Below are 27856 nucleotides of genomic sequence, written 5' to 3'. Positions count from 1 at the left end.
GGGGGCCGGGTGGGGGTGTCGGGTTGTCTGGGCGGGCCTCAGCGGCCGGCCGTAAAGCCAGAGTGACAGCCCGAGGCTATCTGGGTGCAACGACAATGGCCCCGTGAATGCCCTGTCCTCTCCTGGGGGTCTGCTTTGCCCCAGCGGCGGGGGCGGGGGCTGCCTCGTGCCGGGTACGGGGCGGCCGCGGGAGCTCTCGTAGCCCTGGGGAGTGGGCACCACCAACCCTGGCCAGAGTCACTCAGGGGTAAGGGAAGCAACCGGCGTTTGAACCCAACCGGGTTTTTCTAAAAAGACACCCTCTGCCTCTCTGTGCTTCCCTCCTGATCCCGAGAGTGACTGAAAGTTAGAACGAGTCCCGGGGAGGCCAGCCTGGCTTCCTCTAGGAGTCCTCACCCTGTGGCACCGGCACTGTCGCTGCTGGGGAATTTTCGCATCCCGGGCGGCGTTCAGGTGCGAGTCACAGCTACCTGCCTGCTGGGGCCACGTTTGACCGGCCTTTTAAAGGAGAGAGCCTGCTGTGGTCAGTTTCACTTGCCATGCCCGTCAAGCCCGCCCTTTCTCACGCCACTTGGTCCCACCTTCCAGCCAGCGGATAGGGTCATTCGGACTCCTGAGCCGAATTCTCTGCTCACCCCCACTCTCCAGGTTTCATGCCCTTTTGTTGGCGGAAGAAAGAGATGACAGCTGCCTTCTGTGGCAAGATAGACCTTGCTCTGTTTTAAGTCACTGGAGGAAACCGGTTGGCTTTACTTGGTTTTGAGAACCGGTGGGGAAGAGGGTAGTCATACTGGGCTGGGCGCCTTTCCCTCTTGACTGAGTAGTTTTGCATGAGATAAGAAAGAGCAGAATATGTAATTGTGGGGCCTAAAGAACCCTTGTTTGTAAACAATGCCTGTGAGCTCCTCATTGCTCCTTAATGGTCCTGCTGTGCCAGTTGGTTGGTTGGTTAGAGACTTTCTGAAGGTAGCCCTCATTCATTCATTCATTCATTCATTCCTCACATGACAACAACAGGGTCTTTGTCTGGAGAGGCAAGTGCTATTGGAACCAGACTTGAGTTCACATTCTGGCTCAGCAGCTTTCCAGCTGTGTGTCCTTGGGCACATTGCTTAATCTCTCTGTGCCTCACTGTCCTTGTCTATAAAACAGGAGTGATAACATAGTGATAGTGTGAAGATTTTTACAGTTAACACATATAAAACACATAGAACCATGCCTGCCACATAATAAGAATTCAGTACATGTTAACTGTTATTTCAAGGGTCTAGTTAAGGGAACTGATGTGTAAACAGATAGTTGAAATGTGTTCTTAAAAAGCTAGTAGCACAGTCACAGAGTGCTGTGGGAACTCAGGGGAGAAAGCTGCTAGCTCAGCCTGGGTGGGGGTTGGAGGTGGAGAGATGCGCTGGGAAAGCTTGGCAAAAGTGATGCTGGAGCTGAGTCTAGAAGAAGAGGAAGGGGAGGCTTGGCCAGGTGAGAATGAAGGGGCAAGTGTTCTACTTAGAGGGTGAGAGACACAAATAAGCTCATAGTTTATCCCAGAAGCTTCCTACTGTTCAGTATAGTGGCATGGCAGTTGACATGGTAGAAGGTGAAGCAGTATAGATGACGAAGGAATGCCACATTCATGACTTGGGTCTTTATGCTCAGGGCAGTGGGGAGCCCATGAAAAGGTTTTAAGCAGAAGAATGACATGTTTGGATCCATATTTTGGAAAGATTTCCGTGGGGTTCCATTAGAGGAGGGGAAAGAAGAGGAGAGGAGAGGTTATGGGCTGGAGACCTCTTCAGAGACATGGCAGGCTTCTGAGAGAGGAGCCTTGGTGCGGGGGTGGGGGGGTGCTCTTTGCTGAAAAAGTACTGGGTGTAACCAGTGCCAGGGGCAAGCTCCCTGCATGAGCCTGAACTTCGCTACCTGGCACAGAAGTGCCTGGTACATGTGCCCCTCTCTTCCTGATTGCAGATCACATGAGCAGCTGGGGAGGTGATGCTGCCCTCTCAAGCCAGTTGTAAGGGGTGCTACACTAGCTTGCTTGTGTCTTTCATTTGACCTTTGGGGAAAGCAAAAGGTTGTAGTGGTTAAGAGCTTATTTGGAGCCAGGTGCGGCAGCTCATGCCTGTAATCCCAGCAGTTTGGAAGTGGCTAGAGGATTGCCTCAATCCAGGGGTTCGAGTCCAGCCTGGGCAACTTGGTGAGACCTCATCTTTACAGTAAATCAAAATATTAGCTGGGTGTGGTGGCGCACACCTGTGGTTTCAGCTACTTGGAAGGCTAAGGTGGAAGGATTGCCTGAGACCTGCAAGTTGAGGCTGCGGTGGCCGGGAGCGTGCCACTGCACTCCAGCCTAGGCGACAGAGTGAGACTCCTATTTAAAAAAAAAAAGAAGAAGAAGCCGGGCTTGGTGGCTCAGCCTGTAATCCCAGCGCTTTGGGAGGCTGAGGTGAGTGATTGCCTGAGCCCACGGGTTCGAGACCCACCTGGGAGGTGAGACCTCATCTCTACAATAAATCAAAAAATTAGCCGAGCGTGGTAGCACGCGCCTGTAGTTTCAGCTACTGGAAGGCTGAGGCGGAAGGATCGCCGGAGCCCAGCAGGTTGAGGCTGCGGTGGCCGTGAGCATGCCACTGCACTCCAGCCTAGGCGACAGAGTGAGACTCCTACTTAAAAAAAAAAAAAGAGGCAAATCTGGGTTCTAATTCCAGCCCTGCTGGTCACTAGCGGTTACTTATTCTCTTTGTGCCCAGCTTTCTCATCTGTAAAATGGAGACAACAGGAGTACCTCCGTAGCAGGACAGTTGCGAGGGTTAAGTAATATGTTGTCGGACTTTGCACACACTGAGTAGTAAATGCTTGGTAAACGTCAGCTGTTATTACAGGCTACAGAAAATAACTTTCAGGAATTAGTTGAAGCAATTCATGGCAACTAGACCTGTGTCCCATTGAACTGTCAGAAGTGTCCTGAGGGGATCACAAGATCACAGATCATGGAATTTTATTGTATTCTTTTTGAAAAGGAAGTCTATGGGGAGTTTGCCCAGTCTGTATGAGAGCCATGCAGAGGATTCATCTCAGCTCTTTAAAAGAAACCATTTTAAAAAATAGAAGTAGGAATGCTGAGAAAAAAGTCGTATTTTAAAGTATACATGAGAAAAAATGTATTCAGAGTTTCTTCCATGTGTGTTCCTGCTAGTAACACTGGTGTGGTACCTGAATTAGCAGCTCAATAGGCATCAAACACATTGTGTGGGGTGACTCAAAATACAGAGCCCCAGTCCCACACACATGAGCTCCCATATGTGGCTGGATATGGAGGCAAAAGGAGGATGGAGAGGCAGTCCCTGCCCTGGAGGAGGTCCCTAACCAATCAGCACTTGCACACATCTTGGTGAATCTCTCACAGAAGTCTGTGCAGCGTATGGCAGAACTGAGTGGAAGTAGTGATGATTCACCTTGGAGATGCGGCGGAGATTGGGGAGAATTTAAGAGAGCCCTTAGAACTTGAACTGGGTCTTGAAAAGTGAATAGAGTTTTATGGGGGCCCATTCAGCCCTTCAGACAGGGGAAGCAGCATGGCATGGGCGTGGTTGGGTGTTGGTGCATGTGGCACTTTAGGAACCACCCGGTCCTGGCCCAGGAGAGCTAGACATATGCTGGTGCCAAGATGCTTGGTCTTTGCATTCTGCTGGTGATGGAGGCCTGTGTTGTGGAAGAAACATACTTATTAGCCCTGCATCTGCTTTAGAGGATGGACTGGGGAGAGTGAGTCTGCAGTCCCTGTAGGAGGCTGTTGCAGGAATCACCATGAGGGATGAGAGGGTCTTGGATCAGGACATAGGCAGTGGGCCTGAGAAGAAGGGCAGAGAGCAGAACTGTCTGGGAGAAGTCAGCTGAACTCTGGGAGTGTTTGGAAGTGATGGCCAAGGGAGGAGAAATTGGCAGGTGACCCTGAGGCTCTTGGTTTGGGTGACAGAGTGAATGATAGTGCAGAGATAGGTATGGCTCAGGGATAAGATAATGGCCAATGAGTTCTGTCAGCTCATTCACTGAGTCCTGAGCTGCCCTCCTGGGAGAGGATCCGTTGCAAAGTCTTGTGGAGCTCTGTCTGGCTTTGGGCCAGGCTTCCCTCTGCTTTTGCTTGGGTCAGCACCTGGGAGAAGGGCAGCCTTCCTTTTTTCACCTTTCCTCTGCCCAGGTTTGACCAGGGAGGTGAACTTCTTCAAGTCTCAGGAACTCCAGTTGCTGAGTCTGTAAAACTGCTACAAATCTTCAGCCTTCCAGTGGCCCTAAGAGCATTTTCCTCTGCAATAGCCACCCTAATTCACAAGCCAGAGCCCATGGATGGGGTCCTGAAAAGCAGAGGACCCTTGGAGGGAAACTGAGATCTAGAGAAAGACAGTGAGATTGGATCTACTCCCTGACCATGAGTCAGCAGATTCAGCCCCTCCTCCCAGGAAGGATTGGCATCTGCCAGAGGCCTCCTAGAACTCACTCAGAACCATCAGAGTGAGAGGAAGCTGTCCAGTGCTCTTGTCCCTGAGTCCTCAGGGAGCTCGAAGCTGGATTGGGCTGTGGAGAGGGGTGTGCTGGTGGGCAGGCCTTCAAACAGGCCCTTTGGAATTTGGGATATTTTTCAGCATCTGTCCTTGGGTTTGTGGTCTAAAGAAAGTAGATGAGAAAGTGGCCCAAAGTAAGAGCACTGATTCCTCCTCTACCTGCTCAGGTGAGACTGAAGGTGGCTCAGGGCTCACAGCAGCCCTGCATATTCTTCCAGGCTCTCTCATCAAGATCCCAGAGGGGAAAGGATGGAATTGCTTGCCTTGATATACTGTCTTAGAGATGGGTCACTTTGGCAACTGCTTGGTTAGGTCAGTTTTGGCTACATTGTGTCACATCGTGAGTGTAATTTTTTTTAACAAGTTCTTTGCTGATGAACACTTAGGTTTATTTTCTTTTTTTCCAAAACAAAGCTGAAGTGACTTTTTTCATACATGTGATTTTGTCCTCCTTGGATGTCATCTGCAGGATGACTCCCTAGAAGTGGGGGGTGCTACCTCAAAGAATACCTCAAAGAATACCTTTTATTAGTAGTAGTAGTATTGCTTAAATAATTACTGGGTCCCCTTTTGATAAACTGGAGCAGCCTTATTTTTCCCCCAGCAAGTGAGTCTACTCTTTTGGGTTGAGTTCCTTAGGGGGACACTGACATCCTCTCTCCCTGAAGAGGCTGCAGCCCAGTGGTGTTCATTCTTTCTTGACTATGACAGTCTTTTTTTTTTTTTCTTTTTTTGAGTTGGAGTCTGTCTCCAGCCCAGGCTGGAGTGCAATGGCACACTCACAGCCACCCCAGCATTGACCTGCTGGGCTCTGGCGATCCTTCTGCCTCAGCCTTCCAAATAGCCGGAACTACAGGTATGTGCCACCACGCCCAGCTAATTTTTTGATTTATTGTAGAGACAAGGCCTCACCATGTTGCTCAGGCTGATCTCGAACTTCTGAGCTCAGGCAGTCTATCTTGGGTGTGAGTTCAGGCTCCGCAGAGCTTAGCAGTTAACACACCTGATGATTTCAAAGAAGCTGTAGTTGTTGGAAGCATCAGACCTAAAACAAATGAGGAGTCTTGTCCTTCACAATGAAGCTGTCCTTTCTAAATGTTTGCAGACCATCACCTACTTGGCAAGAGAGAGACAGACAGTAATCTTCAACCTTTGGGAAGTCTGCGCCCCAAGGTCCAGCAGGAAGGAGAGTGGGCTGGTCGTGGTGGTAGGAATTGGCAAGAGCAGAACTGATGTGCTTGGCATTTGCCTTTGGGGCAGAGCCCATGTGAGTTGTGTTAAAGGGACAGGAGTGCTTCTAGGGAGATGCTAGGTTCAGCCCCTTGGGGACCTTGGGCCTAGTGTAGCCCAACATTCCTTTGGGCTTTAGGAACCTCGATGCTGGCATCTGCCGACTCTGGAGAGCAAGAGTCCTGCTACTTTTGTGGTAAGTATGGCATTTCCGGCGTTACCAAGTTTGGAGTGAACATCACAGTATATACACTCTTCTAACTCTTCTAAGGTGGTCCCTCCTGAAAAAAACAGGAAGGAAGCCAGCAAAAGAAATATCCCCACCACCTTCCAGGTCCCCTGCTGACTACTTTGCAATACAGTATTGTCTCTAAGGAAGCAGGGGCTGTCTCTGTTTTGCAGAGAACACCGAGGCTCAGAGGAGTTAGGTTGCCTTTCCACTACTACACAGCCAGTAAGGGCAGTGCCAGGATTTCCAAACCACCTGTGTGACCCTAGAATCCGCATCATCCATTCCTTCTTACTGGCCAGGATCCAGCCTCAGAGCCCAACCTACATAGAATCTTGGACTCATGGATCCGTGGGGCTGGAAGGGACCTTGACAAAGCTGAATCAGTCCCTTCTTTTGCCAGAAGAATGGAAACTGCCGTTACCTGGAGACAAGTCCCCACTCCCCATCCTAAGGGTAGTGAGTGAGTAAGGAGACTTTCAACTGTGTTACCCAGCAGCTAAGGACCTAGGCTCACGTTAGACCTGGCTTCAGAACGCAGCTCTGTCACCTGCTAGCTGAGTGACCTTGAACAAGTCACTTCCTGTCACCAATTCCAGTGTCGTCCTCTGCAAAATGGGCATAATAGTCCCTACACCTAAGGTAGTAATGAGGACTAGACATGAGGCTTTATTGTCTGTAGCATGTTCACTCTAGTGCCTGACAAGCAGTCAGAACCCAGCTCTTTCCTGTGCTCTGGTGAGGCCCAGGTGAACTCTTTGCTAGCGGGTCTGTGAGTATCCAAAAGAGCAGGGTCCCTCAACCTCTGGGTCACAGACCAGTACCAGTCCATGGCCTGTTAGGATCCAGGCCACACAGCAGGAAGTGAGCTGTGGGCAAGTGAGCAAAGCTTCCTCTGTCTTTACAGCCACTCTCCTGTGCTTGCATTACCACCTGAGCTCCTCCTCCTGTCAGATCAGCAGCAGCAATTAGATTCTCATAGGGGTACGGATCCTATTGTGAACTGCTCACGTGAGAGATCTAGGTGGCATGCTCCTTGTAAGAATCTAATGCCTGATGGTCTGAAGTAGAGCTGATGTGGTGATGGAGCTACTGCAAATACAGATTGACATTAGCAGTGAGGTTTGATTGCACAGAGACAATAATAAATCAATTGCTTGCAGACTCAAATCAAAAGTCTATCCATTGAGTGGTGAGTTGATGTACTTCAGTTGTACAGACGTATCTGGTGGCAGGCTTTAAGTCAGAATCCAACACTTATTTTAGTCAGTGCATGGCCCACCCTTTTTTTTTTTTTTTTTTTTGAGTTGGAGTCTCACTCTGTCTCCCAGGCTGGAGTGCAGTGGCACACTCATGGCCACCGCAGTCTCGACCTGCTGGGCTCAGGTGATCCTTCCGCCTCAGCCTTCCAAGTAGCTGGAACTACAGGCACACGCCACCACACTCAGCTAAGTTTTTTATTTATTGTAGAGAAGAGGTCTTGCCAAGTTTCCCGGGCTGGTCTCGAATCTGTGGGCTCAGGCAATCCTCTTACCTCGGCCTCCCAAAATGCTGGGATTATAGGTGTGAGCCACCACGCCTGGCCCTTGCCCGCCCATTATTTTATTTACCACTTCTGTTCATGCCTCTTTTTTTAAAATAGTGAGTTGTATAATTATTTCATTATATATTACAATGTAATAAAAATAAAGACCACCATAAATATTATGCACTTGAATCATCCCAAAACCATCCCCCCCACCCCTGGTCTGTAGAAAAATTGTTTTCCATTAAACTGGTCCCTGATGCCAAAAGGGTTGGGGACCACTACAAAAGGGCTTCCAGAGCCAGTTCCAGCTCTTGTAGATGCCAGGTATCAGACAGGAAGTTACTTATGGGCGTGTTTGCAGGCTAGGAGAGCCCAGGCTTACCAGGAGTATTGGCTTTGTCCCTTCTGTTTCTCACCCTCCTTATGCACCCTTGCATCGGCACACCTGGTGCTTGTGCTTGCCCTTGTTCCCACCTGTGCTCAGTCTGCCTCTCCAAGACCCAGCCTCTCCTGATTCCATTACTGCTCTTAACAATTCTAATGGGGTCAGAATATCTTTAGATTTTTTTAAAGTTATTATTGTAGTCTATGGTAAAATAAGCAAACAATATAGAAAAGTATAAAATAAAACTCTCCCTTGTCTCCTTGGCCCTTTATCCACTGTTCAACAACTTCTAGAAGTTTCCTATGCATATTCAAGTGTGAATATACTCTTTTTTTTTTTTTTTTTTTGAGTCAGAGTTTCACTCTGTCACCCAGGCTGGAGTACAGTGGCATGCTTATGGCCACCGCAGCCTCGACCTGCTGGGCTCAGACCATCCTTCATCTCAGCCTTCCAAGTAGCTGGAACTACAGGTGCATACCACCATGCCTGACTAATTTCTGTACTTATTGTATAGATGAGGTCTTGCCATGTTGCCCAGGCTGGTCTCAATCCCCTAGACTCAGGCAATCCTCTCACCTCAGCCTCCCAAAGTGCTGTGATTACAGACTTGAGCCACTGCCCCCAGCCTATTTCTTTCTTTCTTTCTTTTTTGTTTGAGTTGTCACCCAGGCTGGAGTGCAGTAGCATGCTCAGGGCCACCATACCTCAACCTGCTGGGCTCAGGCGATCCTTCCGCTTCAGCCTTCCAAGTAGCTCGAACTATAGGCATGAACCACCACGCCTGGCTAATTTTTTAGTTTATTGTAGGGGTTACTAATCCTCCTCTCTATCCACCTCCCTATCCCCCCAGTGTCCTGAGCACAAAGCAAATGGCTTCCAGTGGATTCCTGGAGAGGTTGCTTGTAGCCACCCAGCTCTCAGGGGGAGGGCTCAAGCCTCCTTCAGGGATGGTTGACATTCAGACTCAGTGGAAAAGCACTTCCCAGAGCCTCACTCCAGCCAGGCTAGCACGGGTAGAGATTGGGCCTCAGGAGCTTCATCCTGGCCCAGTGACCTGGCCAGGGTCTCTAGGCTTTGGTTTCTCAGTAGTAAAAGGGAGATTCTTTACTTCGGAAAGTGTTGAGAATTAAAGAGAGAATCTAGGAAACACTAAGATGGGCTTCTAGGGAGCAGTGGATGCCCATCAAATGATGGCTAAAGTGGGCTGTGCCTTGAGGGACTTGCCACAGAGAGGTGGCTTCAGCATGAAACGGGGAGCTTTCACTCTGCACCCAGCAAAGACCTTGTGATACCACCAGCCACAGCATTCTTCAACCTGACCCTTCAGCAGTCCTGTGAAAGGGGCAGTATTACCATCCCTGTTTTACACATGAGGAAACTGAGGCCCACAAAGGTAGGTGAATACTTCAGGGTCCCAAGGCAAGTGAGAATCCAAAGCTGAAATTTGAGCCCAGGCCTATATGACCCTCAAATCCATCTTGGTAACTGGATCCACGGCTTGAAACCCTCTGTTCTGTGGGCTGTGAATTCCTCTTGGCTTCCTGAGCTGCCTTTGTGGATGGCTAGCAGGTCTATAGGGAAGTTGCTGGCCCTGGTGGAAGCCTCTTCACAGCAGGGGTGGCTTCAGAGTGCTTGGGTCAGGGAAGGATGAGGGATGCTGCCTGCTGGCTGGTGAGAGGATGTCTCAGTAACGCAGCCTTTGACTCATCCCTTTTCTCCAGAGAAGCCATGCTTGGGGGTCCTGAAATGCCTCCTTCAAGGGGAGACATGACCCCTCTCCCTCCCTGCTCACCTGCAGCTTTCTGGCTTGAGTGTTGTTGTTCCAGGAGAATGATTGTTTATAGGGAAGTTCAGAGGACACTGTTCTCTCTGTGCTTGGCATTCTGAGAACCGTGGAGAAAAAAGATTGAGGAAGCAGCGTGGTCAGGAGAAAAGAATATGGGGTTCAGCGTTAGAAAAGCTGTGTTCACATCCCAGCTCTTTCAACAACTCTTCAGGTGGCTTTAGGCAGGTCCCAAATCTCTGAGTCTCAGTTTCTTATTCTGAAAATGTTATGTTTTGAGTGTGTATTGTGAGGAGATGATCAGTTATGTTAGTTATCATATTAGTTATTATGTACAGTCAGCCCTCCATATTCATGGGTTCTGTATCTGCAGATTCAACCAACTGTGTATCAAAACTTTTTTAAAAATGGATGGATAGTGGACTGAACATGTACAGACTTTTTTCTTGTCATTATTCCTTACACAGTATAGTATAAAAACTATTTATACAACATTTACATTGTATTAGGTATTATAAGTAATTAAGAGATGATCTAACTTGGACGGGAGGCTATCTATGCACAGGTTATATACAAGTGCTACACTGTTTATATTGGGAACTTGAGCATCCTTGGATTGTGGTGCCTGTGGGGTCCTGAAACCAATCTCCCACAGTATTGCAGAACTATTATATTTGTGAATGCTTTGTAAACGATTAAACCAAGTGTAAAAATGAGTTATGATATTAGTGTGAGTGTGGGCCGCCCACATGGCTTTTATGTCTGAAACTGACCACCCAGAGAGGCACACAGGAGTCTGTGAGAGGCCTGGAGCCACCTAGTGTGAATGGGCCTGTAAAGCATGGGTTGGACCATGCATTCAGAGTACACATTACTCACCTTGAGTCTCGTCGTTTCGTCCCAGGTGTAGTCACATGAGTGCATAGTTAAGCTAGAAATTCTCTTTTCTGGGGAAGCGAGAGTGGTAGGAATTTCTCTGACCAGCAGAAGGGCCATCACACCACAAACCTGGAGTGGCCTGGAGGACCTGTCACCAATGTGAAAGGGCAGACCAGGCTGTCACTCCCACACTCCCACATTTGCTGCAGGAAAGCAGTACTTTTTTGCTGGACTCAGAAGGAGTTCCCGCATCAGCACCTGGTCCATCCCTTCATCAGGAAGTGTTATGCACAGCTGCAAGCTTCTTGTGACTGGGTTTAATTCCTCAGTGAGGGTTGCTCTCCAGCTAACCATGTCTAAGCACAGCCCTGGTGATCAGCCAGCTGAGACCCCAGCCTGCCCCACAGTCCCAGTAACTTCTAGCTGTGATACCCTGCCTCCTGCCATAAGCTGGCAGATACTGACTAGTCTGACTGTCTGCTTTCTCACTCCATCCCCTGGCCTCTACTTGGGCAGAGTTTGCCTGCAAACCAAGCAGGCAAACTCTTCTGTCTCCTGCCCCAGCCAGCAGCTTTGATGTCTTACAGATGCTTAACAAACAATCCCACACCCTCTGTTTTCTCTTTCAGCAGTTTATCAGGCACTGGGTTGGCTGCAGGGAAATAGAGATAAATTAGGGTTGCTCCTTTGGGGAAGCCCACAACCTAGGGTGGGAGGGTGAGACAGATAAACCAACAGTTACAGCACAGTAAGAGGGAAGAGAGTGATTGGGCACTCTGGGAATTGGAGGAAGAGCAGCCAGCTCTGGCAGGAGGCCTTCCGTGACAATTTGCTGCAGAAGGTGACACTTCAGTGAAGACTGAGGGGAAGAACGAGCCAGCCAGGGAGAGAAGGGCAGGACAAGCATGCTCACAGCACATCCAGGGAACTGTGAGTCATTTGGTATGGCTGGATTTGGGGTGCATGTAGGGGCAATGAGGCTGGGGAAGTAGCCTGAGACTGGTCAGGCTCACTAGAAATGTAGGTGTCTTCCAGGAGACCATGGGAGCCCTTGGAGGCCTTCCACAGCAGACAGACCTCTGCAGTCTAGCAGAATCTGAGTGACCAGCTCCAATTATACAGGCAGCTGGGTGGGCTCTACTAGGGGCATGCATCCTTCCTGATCAGCCTGAGGGTGAGAGGTGCCCCACCATCCTGCACTTGGTGCCAAGAAGCCCTTTGAAGATGCGCTGCAGAAAAGCACCACCAGGTGGCAGCCCTGGAGATTGTGTGAAGGCCCCCCCTCCCCTCATTCCCTTAGCACAATGTTTGGGAAAGGGAGCCATACAAGACCCAACCCCTGTTCATGCCAGGCTGGCTTGCCCAACACATGTGAGATTGCAAGTCCTGCCACTCTGGGCTGTGTACCCACAAGAAGATCCCCTTGAACCTGTGAATTGGGTTTTGGGAGCTATTCCAGCCGTTTGGACTCTCTTCCTCCAGAGACCTGAGAGTAAGGTACAGACATCATGAGCCTTTATCCCAAAGCACTTAAGCATGTGTCACCTAAGAACAGGACATGCTCCTGTAGAACCACAACATGATTTCCAAATATGGGAAATGTAACCAATACAATATTGTTATCCTATATGCAGTCTATTTTCAGATTTTGCTCATTGCCCGATCATGTCCTTTTTTCCTCCAGGATCACGCATTGCTTTCAATAGTTGTGCATTTTTCGTCTTTAACCTAGACAGCTCTTCAGCTTTTCTTTACCTGACATTGATGTTTTGACTCATGTAGGCCCATTTTGGTGACTGTTCCTTAATTTGGGTTTGTCTCATGATTAGATTTAGGTTGTATATTCTTGGCAAAAATTTTAAAAATAGCATGAGTAGTGTTTCTTCATTAAGTGCACCATATCTGGAGGTATGCTATGTCAATGTGTTCTGTTATTGGTGATATTAACTTTGACCATTTGATTAAAATTGCAGCTTGTTTCTTAAAAAAAAAAAATTAAGGTCTGGCCAGGCTCAGTGGCTCAAGCCTGTAATCCCAGCACTTTGGGAGGCCAAGGTGAGAGGATTGCCTGAGCCCACAGGTTCGAGATCAGCCTGGGCAACTTGGCAAGAACTCATCTCTACAATACATCAACAAATTAGCCAGGCATGGTAGTGTGTACCTGTAATTCTGACTACTTGGAAGGCTGAGGCGGAAGGATTGCCTGAGCCCAGCAGTTCGATGCTGGGGTGGCCATGAGCATGCCACTGCACTCCAGCCTGGACAATGGAATGAGACTTCAATTCAAAAAAAAAAAAAATTAAGGTGTATTTACACATAGTGAATTTCACAGATTTTTTTTTTTTTTTTGAGTTAGAGTCTCACTCTGTCACCCAGACTGGAGTGCAGTGGCATGCTCCCAGCCACCACAGCCTTGACCTACAGGGTTCCAGTGAACCTTCCGCCTCAGCCTTCCAAGTAGCTGGAACTACAGGCACGCGCTACCACGCCCGGCTAATTTTTTGATTTATTGTAGAGATGGGTCTACATCAGGTTGCCCAGGCGGGTCTCAAACCCACGGCTCAGGCAATCCACTCACCTCGGCCTCCCAAAGCGCAGGATTACAGGCTGAGCCACTGAACTCGGCCTCACAGATCTTTTAACTGTGCTGTTCCATTGTTTTGACAAGTGCACACTCCCAGAAGCTATATTCTTGGACAGTAAAAGTTTTATAGTTCAATGTATGTGCTCTGCCCTCTTCCCCCAATTGTGCTCCAAGAGATCTTGGACTAGAAGCACCAGGTCTTAATTCCAGATTCCTCCTCACCACCCATACTTCACCATGAGACCATAGGCCCATCTAGGGAGGCTGGTGGCCTCTTCATCCTGGGCAGTCCCTTACTGTGTCCTGAGTTGGTAATTGCCAGCGTGTGTGTGCTCATGTGTGTGACACCTCTGGTGTGAGTGGTGGGACCCTCCATGCTTTGGCCGGGCTTCAGCAGCTCTGTTGGGTGCAGCTGAGGACAGACTGCGCTGGGAAGGAGTGAGTGTATCATCACTTGGTACCATCTTTCTTTAGAGCCCACGTCCCTTTGAAGGTTGGTGGTCTGTCCACCAGGTTGAATTATGTTCTGCTGTGCAGTGCTCTACCTGACTCTTCCCCTCCTAACTCTCCTGTACCCGATCACACTATATCACTGGGCTCTGGGCATTGTTGTCATTAGAGCCTTTATGTGTCTATGATGGCCCAGCCACAAGTGTTTTGCAGGGAGAGCCAGGCACACATTGCCCAGCAACTTTAAGGTGAGATGACCGTAGCCCTGACTGATGGGCAAGACCAGGCATCTCCTGTTCTCGACATGCCATAGTAGCTGTCCCACAGCTGAATCCCCGTTCCTCCCCAGGCTTGGCAAAGCAATGAAGCCCCCCTGCTTTTAGGATTGGGCACAACTGCAGCCTGCAGAAGGCTGGTGCCAGGCTGGGTTTTCTGGGCCCTCTCCTGCCCTCCATCCCTTTCCCCATTGTTTTACTGAGCTTTCTGTTGAGTTCGGGCTCTAAGAGCACTGGTGCTGACTTGTGCGGATGGAACATGGAAGAGTTGACAGATTCAAAGCCTCAGAAACTTCTCAGCCAGGTCTGTTGACTTCCTGAGGCACTGAGCAGTGGGCCCAGGAAATGCCAGGCAAATAGCTGCACGTGAACCAGGCTGGGCCAGGACCCTGTGCCCCAACCTGAGGACCAGATGTCTCTGGAGGGGCCTGAGACCAGAGTGGCCAGAGCCTCATCACCAGCAAGCTCATTATGCAGCCAGGGTCCCTTGGAGAGGCCCCCAGGGAGCATTTGTGGATCACTTGCAGGTATGTCTCTGGAGGGATCACGTCAGAATGACTTGAGGGTGGGCAGATCACCCTGTACATCAGACGTGGGCGGGGACAGGAGAGCCTGTGCCCGGGAGCTTTGCCTTTGCCCACCCTACTAGTGAGCCTGCCTCTTCACGGTACTTCCTCCTCTTCGACTTGGAGAGCATGCAGGGGGTGTTCAGGAAGGGAAGCAACCTCACTCCCTTCCCCTGCCGGCGTCTTTTCCTCTCCCTGCCCGTCTGCTCCCATCCTTCTGTCAGCCTGCGTCTTGGAGCAGTTCTGTGCTGTTTGCTTGAGTTGAATCCTGAGTGGTGCGGGCAGGGTCATGCTGAGCCTACTCATCATCTGTGCTGCAGCTGCTTCCTGCAAACTGTTGTCTAGACTATGCCTGTGCGTAGGTGCATAGGCAGCATCTACACAGATGTGATGTGTCTCCGTGGTGTTCTCCTGAGAATGAGGAAGAGAGAGGAGGCTTAGTGCTCTGGGGAAGACAAGTACAGGGTCAGAGCCATAGTGATTCCAACTTACTGAGGCAGCGAGCAACTCAGGACAAATATGGGGCCGCTGAACCTGGTAATAAACACCACCAACTAGAGGGAGGGCATTGTTCATTCATGGAGTGTCTGCCTGGCCAGGCATTGGTTTGTGATGGTTTTATATATATGTATATGTATTTTTTTTCCTTGTGAAATTTTTTTAGTGGTAGTGTAGTTTTTCTAGTGGTGAGGGGCAGACATTAAACATATAAACACACAAATACATAACCACAAAATCTAGAAAGTGCTATGAAGGAAAAAGGTACTGTGAGTGAGACTAACTGAAATCAATTGGTCATGAGCCTATCAAGGAAGACTTCTCTGAGGAAGTGATATTTAAATTGAGAGGGGTGCATAGGAGTTAGCCACGCAAAGAACAGGAACACTGTACCAGACACATTACTGCCCAGCTTTTGAAGATATTTCTAGAAGCAACTTCATTCTTTGTTTTTGTGTGAATGACATTGAATCTGTTTCCAGCATGAGCCCATTTGGCAAAAGGCCCAGGTGAGCCTAATTATGGTTTCCGTTCCAGCAGGGGACTATTGGGGCCTACTGAGTTACAAGGTTCTAGTTACTCTGAGAATTAAGTCACGGCTCCGCTTCTCAGTTAGCACAGCTCTGAAAACATATTGTGGTTGATGAGAGGTGAGTCCAGTAGATTAAACTAGAAGTGCATTGGATCATCTCTTCTACTTTCCAGTTCACTGCATGTAATCAGTCCCCTAGGATTTAGAAGAAGGACCAAAACAATAGCATGTGAGGAAAACTGTGTCCTATGTTGACTATAACCTTAATATATAAAGACCTCCTAAAAGTCTATGACAGTACTATACACATAACAATAAAAGTAGAAAAAGAATATTAAAAAATTCATAAAATAAATAATATAAGTAAACATATAAAAGAAATTCAACTTCAAAAATAATAAAAGAATTATGAATTTTTAAATGATATGTTTTTTGTTACCCATCAAATTGGTTATTTATTTATTTATTTATTTTGAGTTGGCGTCTCACTCTGTCACTCAGACTGGAGTGCAGTGGCCACTCCTGGCCACCGCAGCCTCGACCTGCTGGGCTCCGGCAATCCTTCCACTCAACCTTCCAAATAGCTGGAACTACAGGTGTGCGCTACCACGCCTGGCTAATTTTTGATTTATCATAGAGATGAGGTCTCACCAAGTTGTCCAGGTGGGTCTCGAACCCACGGGCTCAGGCAATCCACTCACCTCAACCTCCCAAAGCACTGGGATTACAGGCTGAACCACCAAGCCCGGCCAGCTATCTATTTTTTTGAGTCGGAGTCTCACTCTGTTGCCTAGGCTAGAGTGTAGTGGCACAATCATGGCTCACCACAGCCTCGAACTCCTTCCTCAGCCTCCTGAGTAGCTGGGAATACAGGCACATGTCACCATGCCTGGCTAAGTTTTTGATTTTTCTTTTAAGAGATGAGGTCTCACTGTGTTGCCCAGGTTGGTCTCAAACTCCTGGGCTCAAGCAGTCCTCCTACCTCGGCCTCCCAAAGAGCTGGGATTTTATAGACATGAGCCACTGTGCCCAGCCAAACTGACCATTTATAAGAGTAAGGAAATAGTCTTAGCGCAGCTTCTGGGACTCACTCTCCTACACTGCTGACGGGACTATAAATTGGCACAGACATCCTGGGAGCAGGTAGTGTATCTCAAGCACCCTTAAAAACATGCACCCCAAGTTGACTCTGCAGTTCCACTTCTTGGAATTTATTGTGAGAGAAAGAGACAAGTATGACAAGACGTATATTTGTGTGTGCATAACTGTTCATTCTTTTTAAATAGAAGGCAAGGGAACTGTAGCTATCTCAAGTGATGCTAAAGAAGAATATTGTCATGCAGGGCTGTTTACTATAAAATTCACCCTTACACACCTGTGCGATGGCTCAAGCCTGTAATCCCAGCACTTTGGGAGGCCAAGGCGAGAGGATTGCTTAAATTCAGGGGTTCGAGACCAGCTTGGGCAACTTGGTGAGACCTCGTCTCTACAATAAATTAAAAAATCAGCTGTGTGTGGTGGTACGTGCCTGTAGTTCCAGCTACTTGGAAGACTGAGGCAGAAGGATCACCTGAGCCCAGCAGGTTGAGGCTGTGGTGGCTGTGAGCGTGCCACTGCACTCCAGCCTGGGTGACAGGGTGAGACTCCAACTCAAAAAAAAAAAAATTCACACTTATAATGTATCTCAGGTGGAAGAGAAGGAAGCTTGGGAAATTTTTGTAATAATTTTATATACACACATTCACACATAAATATATACATGGGAAAAATCTGTTTGAATGTTAACAGCAATCACAACTGGGAGGTGAGATCATGGTACCTTATTTTCCTATTTCTGCATGTTTGTTTTTTCTAACATTTCTCCAGGGAATAACAGTTACTTTGGTATGAAGAAGAGAGTGACAGGAGAAGCTGGGTTCTGTTTTTGAGCTCTTTGCTGAAGTGTAACAGTTACACTCCTAAGGTGGTTGTCAGGCCACCACCTCTGGGCCACCTCTTGTCACTGCCTGCCTTACATTAGACACTCCAGCAACACAAATGACTTGGAGTTTGTTGCTTGTGACAGTGCTCAGTAAACTTCAGTAGTGTCTTTTAACTGACTCTTAAATGCACAGTACTTTTTTCCCTTAAAAATAACGAAAGGACTGGGCACCATGGCTCACACCTGTAATTCCAACACTTTTGAGAGGTGGGGGGTGGAGGGGTGCAAGGGGTGGATCACCTGAGCCTAGCTGGTTGAGGCTGTGGTAACCATGAGCGTGCCACTGCATACCAGCCTGGATAAACAGAGTGAGACTCTGACTCAAAAAATAATAATAATTAAAGAAAAATGTGAATCTAGTCTCACTCCATCACTCAGACTGGAGTGCAGGGGCCGCGCCCGGCCACCGCAGCCTCGACCTGCTGGGCTCCAGCAGTCCTTCTGCCTCAGCCTTCCAAGTAGCTGGAACTACAGGTGTGCACTACCATGGCGGGCTAATTTTTGATTTATTGTAGAGATGAGGTCTCACCACCCTCAAACTTCATGGCCTTAAAAAGCCCCTGGGCCTCATCCCATCCCAAAGGCCATTACAGAATGGCTCAGGAATGGCCGCCTCAGGTCATTTGGCCGCAGGTGTCTGGGAAGGCCTCACTTTGGCAACAGTTGCTTAAGAGAGGGGCTCATCTCAGTTGGATGGGCCTCTTTCCTCTTTGGTGGTCTCTTGGGGCTCTGTTTGGCTTTAGCATCTGCACAAAGGCCAGTTTTCCCCTCTCTGAATCTGACTGGCCCCTTTGTGGGGGCATACTGGCTTCCACCCCTCTGGCCTGTATGTGCTGCCATTTCTGACCTGTGCACATCCACTTTTAAAGCCTAATTAATCCCAAGCAAAGGACCTGGGTCCTTCATCACTGGGGACCTCGGGAGGAGGTGGTGGTTGCAGCAGAACAGCCTCAGCAACTGTGTGACGCATCTCAAGTCAAAGACTTGCAGGCTGGGTCAGCATGAGGAAACTCGCTGACTTACTCAGTGAGAAGGGATCTTTTCTGTCTTGTCTAGAGCTGAGAATGAAGCGGAGAGCATCAGACAGAGGAGCTGAGGAAACGTCGGCCAGGGCAAAGGCTCTAGGAAGTGGGATTTCTGGAAATAATGCAAAGAGAGCTGGACCATCATCCTTTGGTAAGCCTCTGACTGTCCGGTGGGTATGCTAGGGGCAGGGCACATTAGCTTGCTTGGTCTGGCCTGCAGAAATCCAGACATCCAGAGGTGGTATGGGGTCCTGCCAAGTCCTTGGCCTGGTCTCTAGTTCCACTGCATTAAATGGGGTATATTTGTATCACTGGAAGTTCCAAGCCTTAGGTCACTCTGTACCAAGGGATGTCAATTTTGTTGTTGCCACACTAGCCTTATGTCAGTCCCAACTGATAACTAGACTCTCTGTCTTCCTCTAGAGAAGTATACATGTGCCCCCAGGATGCTGATGGCCCCATGGGAAGCACACAGCTGCATTAGAATCCTCACCCAAGGCACTGCTTTGACCAATCTTGGGTGACCTGATTAATTTCACCAGGCATTTTGCAGAACCCCACAGACTTCTTCAAATTGGCACAGACGTCCTGTAGAGTGGGTCTCCCCAGTTGTCAGAGGAGCAGCAGACCTTTCTGTATGAAGAGTGAGGGCTAGGAGTCCAGATTGCTTCTGATCAGAGCTGCAGGTGGTGTGGGCTCCAAGGACCCCAGCCAGAGACTCGGTGTGAGTTTTGCCTTGGAGCAGCATTTTGGACTTATAGGCACAGAATAGTTCCAGCTCCATTTTTCAGCAGATAGTTCATGGTGCCTGCCATGTGCCAGGCCTATGCTGTTTGCCAGGGATGCAGCAGTGAGACAGACACCTGCCGTCACAGAACTAAACATCCTTATTAGAAGAAGAAACAGAGTGAACAACACACCAGATTGTCACTAGTGGTACAAGAAGGAGGTTAACAAGATGCTGTGAGATGAGAAGGACCTACAGGTAGTGTAGACAAGAGAGGCCTGTAAGAGGAAGTGACACCCAACAAGAAGGAGCAGCTATGAAAAATGCAGGGGAAAGCCTTCCAGACAGAAGAATGGCAAGTGCAAAGGCCCAGAGGCAGGAAGGAGCTTACCATGTTAGGAATTAGGAGCCCACTTCTATTGCTATATAGCTGGTGAGAGCAGGGGAGAGGACATGCCCAGTTAGAAAGTTGGGCAGAAACCAAATCATGCAAGGCCTTGGAGGCCGAAGAAAGGAGTTGGGTGGGATGTTAAGAGCAGCAGAGCTTTGTTAAGGGCTTTTCACAGAGTGGTGGCACTGGGGCAGAATCTGAGTTCTGCTCTAGCTCAGGCAGGGTACTGTCACAGGACAGTGAGCACTGTGCATCTCCAGGAGTATGAAAGGTTCCTGGGGCTAGCACTTGAACAGGGACTGGGTGGCCATATTGGAGTCACCTGGGGAACCTGTTGAAGCTGTAGCTTCCAGATCCTTTTTAACAGATGTCCTCCTAGGAGTCCAGCATATGCTATGGGTTGAGAAATGTGCCTACAAAGCTGATTGTGTCTTGGCCAGAGGCATACATGCCCCTCTCTAGTTCGGAGGGGAGACTCTGGGGGGATCAATCTAGTGGGCATGAGCTGTGATACTCCTCCTGAACAGAAGACCCCGTCTGAAGACTGTGTGGTGCCCTGGCGCCATGACAGCCAGGGCTTCTGAGAAGTAAGCCCACGGCCCTCTGTGCCATAGGTCCCCATCTGGGCCACTTACCAGTGCCAAGTATTGTGCAGTGTTTGGCAAGGAAAGATGGCACAGATGACTTCTACCAGCTGAAGGTGAGTGAAACGTGGGGTCAGGGGTGCCAGGGACAGGCCCTCTTGCCAGCCCAATCCTCCCTCCTCTTCCTTCACACCTGCACCACCTGTGAGCAAAAGAGCACTCTTTCTTCCTGCGAAGCAGTCGAGTTCACACTGTCTCACAACAGCTCCTGATTTAAAGAGCTTTGTCTGTGTATAAATTACATTGCCGTCGCACGGAGAAACACTGTTTTGCTTGGCATGTTTGTGTGTGGTGCACACGTGTTGTGTGGTAGAAAGCCCCCTGCTTCCCCCGTTCTCGTGGTTCTGCTGTGTAAAGTGAGGTGTTGTGGTTTTGCTTTCCTGAAGATCCTGACCTTGGAGGAGAGGGGAGACCAAGGCATAGAGAGCCAGGAGGAGCAGCAAGGCAAGATGCTGCTGCACACCAAGTACTCACTGCTCTCCCTCCTCCACATGCAGGACGGCGTGGTTCACCACCATGGCCTCTTCCAGGTGAGCAGCCTACCCTCCTGCCCCACCCCCCCAGCTGGCTTGGGACTGGCTCTTGCTGGGGCCACAGATATACTGTGAGCAGCTCATGACATGCATCATCCTTCACACTGCCCCCATCCTCTCTGTGTCCCTGCCATGCTGAGCACGAGCACATCAGGCTTCCTGGGGAAGGGGGGTGGAAGCAGGAGGTCAGGCCAGGGCCATGCTCGCTGTGCTCCTGTGGTGATGGTCACAGCCTAGCAGGAATGCACACAGTTTGCTTCTTAGAACAGCTGACTTTCTTTGAAGGGCCGCTTTTCAGAGGAAAGCAGGAAGTCATTTAAAGACACCCATGCCCTTTTCAGCTGCGTTGTCAGGAGCTAGCTGTGTTGTCAGGAACTGGCCAGGCTGGCATGGAAAGGAAGGTGATGAGGAAGAATCAGCATTCGGGGCCACCTGTAGATCTCCACAGTTGTTTTGGGGACCAACTGCCGTGTCTACGCAGGCATTTCAGCTTATTCGGCAAATGCCCCTGAGCTCCCTTGCTCAGACGTTCCAGTATCTTAGGAAAGATACTGATCAGACCTCATACCATGAAAAGAGCCATCCTTGGGGCAGAACTGCAGTTGTTTCTCTAGAAATGAAGAGTTGGGTTCAGAATGACTGGAGTCCTCCTGCTGTGGCCTGGGTGCAGCCCCTCTCCTCAGCAGAACTTCTGCTGAGCCTGGCCAGGCCCAGCTCTTGCCAAGATGGGCCTGCTGTATGAGAGGCAGCAGAGTGATAGAGGGAGCACTCAGCTTTCCATGCTGACAGTCCTGGATTCAGGGGCTGTGACCTCGGGCAAGTCACGTCAGGTCTCTAAGCCTCAGATTCCCCATCTTTAAAATGGGATGATGATGATAGCACCTCCATTGTGTGGCTGCTGGGAGATGCACCAGGGTGAAGCATGGAGCTGCTGTGGGGACGTTCTCCCCACCCTTGGATTTCAGACAGTGGAAAACTCCTTGTCAGCTTGATTTCCTGAAATAAAACAAATGGAAAATCCCTTCCACCTCACGAACATACCCTGCCAAGGTCTTGATCCTTAGGTTTGCAGTTAAAGACAATTCGGAGTAGCATTAGGCAACTCTGAAAATCAGAGTGATTCTCTGAAACATGAAATCAAATTGAGGGTGATTGTGACTTTGTAGTATTCTGTCTGATACCTTCAGAAGCTTGACCTTGGTTCACCTCATTCTGGACGAGACTTCCTGGTGAAAAGTGTTTCTGGCATACCATCTGTGCACCAGCCACTGTGCTGGGGCCCTGGGAAGAGCAAGCAAGAGGCGTGATTCTGCTCTTAGGAAAAGTGTGGGTATCTCGAACTCAGGATTTCCCCAAAGGGGACAGCTGGTCTAATGGGGATGATACCAAGGACTCCCTCAGGCTGGTGGGACGAAGTCTCCAGGTTGTTCCTATTTTTTGTCTCAGGAACTTGAAGTCAGTGTTGGTGGCAGTACCCACTGGCTGAGCCCTGCCTGTGGAGGACCTAAGCGGTGGACATGGGTGTTCTGATCTTATTCCCTCAGCCTATGTGGGAGGAATTGCTAGCTTCCTTTACAGATAAGGAACTGGAACCCTGGGGAGGTTATGCAAATCTCTTGCTTCCAAGAATGGGTGGGACTATTGCCTGGACCCAGCCATAGGAGGTCAGAGTCGTGCTCTTATGTACTGCATCCATGGAGAAAACTGTTGTCCTGGACATGCACAGCACCATGCGACCTCTGGAGCCTGCTGAGACTGACATCTCTTGAACTTCCACCATCTTGGATCCTAGAAGGAAGCTCCGTTGGTGATTGCTGAAATCTGAGTACCAAGGCAGGGAGGGGGCTCCAGGCCCTGGGTTTGCGACTTGTACACTGGGCTAGCTTGGGCTTTAGCTGCCCAGCTCTGGTCTGAATCCTTTGTGTTACTAACAGCATTAAGCCTTAACGTGAGGTGTTCTAACCTCAGCCCCCTGCTGGACCCAAGCCTGTCCTCCACCACCACACATGTAGGCTTATTCCAGGCTCTCACTGATTTGAGTGTCCTGTTCCAGGGAAGAGTTCCAAATCTAGGTCATGACTTTACTGGATTCCTAGCCAAGCCGTGCTCTACTCCCTTGTCTCCCAGGACCGCATCTGTGAGATTGTTGAGGGCACAGCATCCAGCTGAATGGTTAAGAAGGTGAAGAAACACATCTGCCTTGTCCTGGACTGCCTCAGTGCACACGACTTCAGTGACAAGACCGCCGACCTCATCAACCTGCAGTACTACGTCATCAAGGAGAAGAGGCTCAGCGAGCGGGAGACCGTGGTCATCTTCTACGATGTGGTTCGCGTGGTGGAGGCCCTGCACCAGGTGAGGCCACGCCCCCTGCCACATCACTGGACCACAGAAAGCCACCCTTCTTGCCACTGCTGGTAGAAGTTCAAGAGAGAAAGCAGCTGGCTGTGCTTTGCAGCTGCATTGTCCAGAAGGAGAGTGGCTGAAGGACAGGTGTACCTGGTGAGGCACAGACCACAGCCAACCTTCCAGTGAAGGCTGACCCATGGCCCAGCAGAGTCCTCTGGAGCTATGATGTCCTGGCTTCAGTGATGACGGCAAGATACCCACCCAGGTGGCCACCACCCATCTGAGCTCATTGTAGGATTGGGGGTGTCAGGCACCCCAAGACAAAGAGTAGGAGTGAGTCCAGGGGAAGGGAGGGGGAAGAGAAAGGGAGGGGGAAGAGAAAGGGAGGAGGGAGAGTGGAAGGAGAGGAGGAGAAGGGGAAGAGGAGGAGGTGAACTGGAGGAGAAAAGGGAGGAAGGGAGGGAGAGAGGAAAGGGAGAGAGGGACAGACACTTCTCTCTCCTCCAGAGAGCAGCTGGTCCTTCACCTTCAGGGGAATGGGGTTAGACAATGGCGTTAACTGTTTCTAGCTGTGAGGGAAGCTCGCTTCTTCCCTTCCATCAGACATCCACCATGAATGGGGTGGGATCAGATGAACTGTCATGGTTGACCTCTTGCAAGTTTTATGTTCCTTCTCAAATCATCCTCCTAACCCAGCACAAAGGGCCTTCGTTTGTCTTATAAGTACACAGCATGTTAAGAACCACAGTGGTGATAACAATTCCTTCCAGGTAAAAGGAAGAATGAATGAAGTTTTAGTAAAGGTACTTTAATGGTATCAGGTTATTTTCATCCCTTACTTTTTGCCCAATCTACTTTATTTCAGTGGGAGTAATAAATGCTCGCACAGTGGGGGTACCACAGCAGGAGAATTAACATGAAACAGCAAAAAATTCTGGGTAAGAAATAAGTAGAAAGAAGAAAGTTGTGCATCAGTGAATCTCTTTTTACACACTGACTCTGTGTCTCTTAGGGCTTGGAAAGCCAACTGAGAGTTTCAAATCCCACAAAGCTTCTAAATTTCAACATCCAGTAGGGACTCTTACATGGGACTCTGGAAAGAAGTTGTTTGAAACAGAACTGGCTGCTTCTGTAGGACAGTTGACTTACCCATGGGCACCTTTGTAAAGCTGTGCATTTCAAACATGGTATAAAAAGCCTGAGAAAGATAACTCTTGTGGAATTAATTTGCTGAAAAACAATATAAAACAGTTTTAAAGAAGAGTTTAAGGGGCCAGTATTTTTCAAAGTGAAACTGATTTTCCATTTCAGCATTAACACCGTTAAAAATGCTGATTGGCAGCCAACTGACATAGCAAGAGCAGAAGGGCCAGAAGTTGACTTGAGTACAGGTATAATAAAGATCAACTGTTTCACAAGGGTATGCAACTGATCTCCTATTCTAATTTTATAGCATCCATTTTGAAGTTACTTCAGATAGTTGAACTGTATTCTACACTGTCTTTTCATATCTATAATTGTGAGATTCTTATTACCACAGATTGTGTTGCAGAATTCCATTTTTATAAAGTAGGGAATACAGAACACAAACCCCTTCTTTACTTATTAACAGGGGTTCTAATAACAGGAACCACTGAAATGGAACTTTGTCGATTTGGTTTCTGTTTTAAAGGACTGAGAATAATCATCTTAGAAAAATAATTGAGGCTCCATTATGTATAAAAGAAAGTAGAGGAAACATACTTTGTATTCCTAACAGTTTGCTAATAGAAATGTTTGGATGAGAAGAAAATTCAACTAGTTAAGTAACTGTGCTTCTTAGGCTCTATTTTTATTCAAGAAAAAGCCTTCAGAAAATTAAATTGAACAGAGTTTAATTGAGCAAAAAACAATTTATGAATTGGGCAGCTTCCTGATCCAGAATAGGTTGAGAGATTTTGGCACTGCCACATGGTCAAAAAAGATTTATAGACAGAAAAAGGAAAATGACCCATAGAAAACAAATGAGGTACAGAAACAGCCACATTTGTTACAGTTATTTTGTTTTTTCCAAAAGGGTTTTTTTCAGGAAGGCACGTAGGAAGAGGGACAGGTAGTTGGTAAGCCAGAGTAAAAGAAAAAACTTAAGACAAATTAAGTTGAACAGAGTTTTATTGCGCAAAGAGTGATTCACCAATTGGGCAGTCTTCTCAACCAGAGTGGGCTCACGGGGACTCTACAGCAGCCACATGGTGGAAGAAAATGTATGGACAGAGAAAGGAAAGTGACATACAGAAAACGGAAGTGAGGTACAGAAACAACCAGATTGTTTACAACTGAGTGTGTACCTCATTTGAACCTGGTTTGAACAGTTGGCCATTTTTGATTGACCAAAACTTGGTGATTGGCACAAGAATAGGTTCCACTGTCTACATATCACCATGCAAAAGATTACAGATAACTCTCTAGGTCAACCCAAAACATGCAAGGAGACAGCTTTGGCCCAAACTTAATTTAATAGGCAAATGGTTACATTCTCATAAGACTTCAATTAGCCGGGCTCCGTGGCTCAGCCTGTAATCCCGTGCCTTTGGGAGACTGAGGTGAGTGGATTGCCTGAGCTCGCGGGTTCGAGACCCGCCTGGGCAGTGAGACCTCATCTCTACAAGAAAAGTTTTAAAAAATCAGCCGGGCGTGGTAGCGCGCGCCTGTAATTCCGGCTACTCAGAAGGCTGAGGCGGAAGGATTGCCGGAGCCCAGCAGGTCGAGGCTGGGCAACAGAGTGAGACTCCAACTCCAAAAAAAAGACTTCAATTAGTGCCCAGCAAACCTACATATTATGTAAGATAGAGTGAATGAGGAGCAAAAGACAGTAGAGCAAGAAGCAATTGTGCTGACATCTCCAGGTAGGTGGAAGAATGATGTCTCTTCTTGTCTTTGTTCTGCACCTGGGAAGATAGACGCTGTCTGTGTAATTGAACAGGCTTTGATTTTAGGAGCTAGACTTAGATTGTAGACCTGAAGTCACAACTGGTATGTCCTTGTTTTTGACAAAGAAATCATGCATAATTTATGCATAAATGCATAAATGATTTGTTCGGGGCAGTCACTGGTGGGTGCCCGAGGCCTTTTACCAGGCTTTGAGGATCTGACTAATGCACAGTGCTAGCAAAGGCTTTCATTTAGAAGAGAGTGTTGTGTGACTCAGCTTCTAGGTTTAGCCTTACTTTTTGCATAGCCTTTGGGGGCCCGAGATTTGTTGTTGTTGTTGTTGTTGTTATTCTCCTGTACATTTGCCTTATTTGAACACAGTTTGAAAAGTTGACTACTTTTGATTGGCCAAAAATAGGTTATGGTCTGTTTACACATCCAGTCAGGTTAGAGTTCACTACTCACAAAGAAACCTTTAGACTGAACTTGAATTATGTAAAGAGGCAGCTGTAGACTAAACTTATTTGAATACATTTTACCTTTAACTCACCTTGTTTCCTCACTCAGGCTTTATTAAACAAACACTGATTAAGCATTTACTATCTACTTGGCACTGTGTGAGGTATGAACAATACACAGATATATAAGGCATAAGCCTTCTCTTCATTCACTCACAGTTTAGAAAGGAATAAGGCTTTTACATCATTCCCATCATATCAGGCCAGCAAGTGTTATTCCAGTGGTGTGACCAAATTACAATGGGAGAAGAGGAGGAAGAAGGAATTATTTTAGGCCTGAAAAAGTCCAAAAAGACTGAACCCTTGCTACTTCCTGTTCTCAGAAACTAAATGCTTTCAGAAGACTATACAAGTAGAAGAATGGCAAGTCAGTCTTTTTAACTGTGAAATTGTCTCTGTGTGCATGTGTTTGTGTGCAATAGGGAAACAAAAGTCACTAACATCTAATTATTTAAATTCATTCTTTTTTTTTTGAGTTGGAGTCTCACTCTGTCGCCCAGACTGGAGTACAGTGGCTGCTCCCGGCCACCGCAGCCTCGACCTGCTGGGCTCTGGCGATCCTTCCGCCTCAGCCTTCTGAGTAGCCGGAATTACAGGCGCGCGCTACCACCCCGGCTAATTGTTTTTGATTTATTGTAGAGATGAGGTCTCGCCTGCCCAGGCGGGTCTTGAACCCGTGGGCTCAGGCAATCCACTCACCTCAGCCTCCCAAAGGCGCGGGATTACAGGATGAGCCACTGAGCCCGGCTAAATTCATTCTTAAAGAAATTTTTTAGGTCCAAAGACTATATACAAGGGAAACCCCCCCCCAAAAAACCATAATTATCTTTTGAAGGTTTTCCCCACTAGATAAGTGTTCTAGGAACCTATCGGCATCAGTGTACTAGCTAGTGTTGTTATGAGTGGCTGTGTTTGGCTTCAGTAAATTTTTTTTGGAGATTCTTTCAACACAGTTGCCCATTTTGTGATAGGTGAATATGCACACCTGCCCACATCACTCTAAATATTCATCAGTTTTTGACCCAAAATGACATGACCTTTATGCTCCCCCCCCCCAACTCCTTTTACCCAATCTCACCCTGAGCAACTTTTTTGTTTGTTTGTTTCTCCGGGTGAAAGAAGTCCTCAAAGGGAAACATTTTGCTGATGTGGAAGAGTTGAAACAAAAAAATGGCAGCAGTACTAAAGGGCATCTAAATTGATGAGTTTAGAAACTTTTTGAGCAGTGGACAAAGTGTTTCAATAGGTGTATTGTATCAAAGAGTACTTTGAAGGTGACTGAA

At 48.2% G+C, this 27856-nt stretch overlaps 1 non-coding gene across 1 annotated transcript in view; it reads left to right on the top strand.

Annotated features, from left to right (window-relative positions):
- LOC103254178 overlaps window positions 1–23140 on the top strand; it is a 23623-nt gene extending 483 nt beyond the window's left edge. The window contains exons 2-4 of the transcript XR_503942.1: window positions 18533–18652; window positions 20650–20793; window positions 22924–23140. This is a non-coding gene — a transcript (uncharacterized LOC103254178). The remainder of the gene's footprint in view (window positions 1–18532; window positions 18653–20649; window positions 20794–22923) is intronic.
- The last annotated feature ends 4716 nt before the right edge of the window (window positions 23141–27856 follow it).

The sequence above is a fragment of the Carlito syrichta genome, unplaced genomic scaffold (genome assembly GCF_000164805.1).
Source record: "Carlito syrichta isolate Samal-C Ts95f unplaced genomic scaffold, Tarsius_syrichta-2.0.1 Scaffold70195, whole genome shotgun sequence".
Classification (NCBI taxonomy): domain Eukaryota; kingdom Metazoa; phylum Chordata; class Mammalia; order Primates; family Tarsiidae; genus Carlito; species Carlito syrichta.
Note: the sequence above shows the minus strand (reverse complement) of the source record. Positions and strands in the feature narration are given on the sequence as shown.